This window comes from Nestor notabilis, unplaced genomic scaffold (genome assembly GCF_000696875.1).
Source record: "Nestor notabilis isolate BGI_N333 unplaced genomic scaffold, ASM69687v1 scaffold25870, whole genome shotgun sequence".
Taxonomy (NCBI): Eukaryota; Metazoa; Chordata; class Aves; order Psittaciformes; family Psittacidae; genus Nestor; species Nestor notabilis.
In genome coordinates, this window is record NW_009910104.1 from 5,304 (window position 1) to 5,621 (window position 318).

The 318-nt window shown below is 54.1% G+C and overlaps 1 protein-coding gene across 1 annotated transcript in view; it reads left to right on the top strand.

Annotated features, from left to right (window-relative positions):
• PPM1J (protein phosphatase, Mg2+/Mn2+ dependent, 1J) overlaps window positions 1-318 on the top strand; it is a gene marked incomplete at its 5' end in the record, with an annotated part of 5,900 nt that overhangs the window by 4,320 nt on the left and 1,262 nt on the right. The window lies entirely within an intron of this gene.

The window sequence follows — 318 nt, forward strand, 5'->3', positions numbered from 1 at the left end:
TAGGATTCGGCTCTTACGCCTCGGGGCAAATTCCAGCTTCTCCTGGAATTTGCTGGGGTTTGATCCCTTTTGGAGATCCTTATTTCCCAGAACTCCCCATGCAAAAGCTTCACCTTCTTGCTGGGTGTTGGCATGGCAGCGCCCAGCTCCTGTCTCCGCTCTGGGTGTAGCATAGATGGGTGGTTTGAAGCTGCTTTATGGTTTACTTTACCTTGTTCGAATTGCAGCAGAGCAGTTGATGTCTCCACCGTGAAATGCCATAGCTGAGGTCCCAGCAGGTTGGCAGGTCCCGTGCCTGGTGCTGTGGGCCGGACTGGC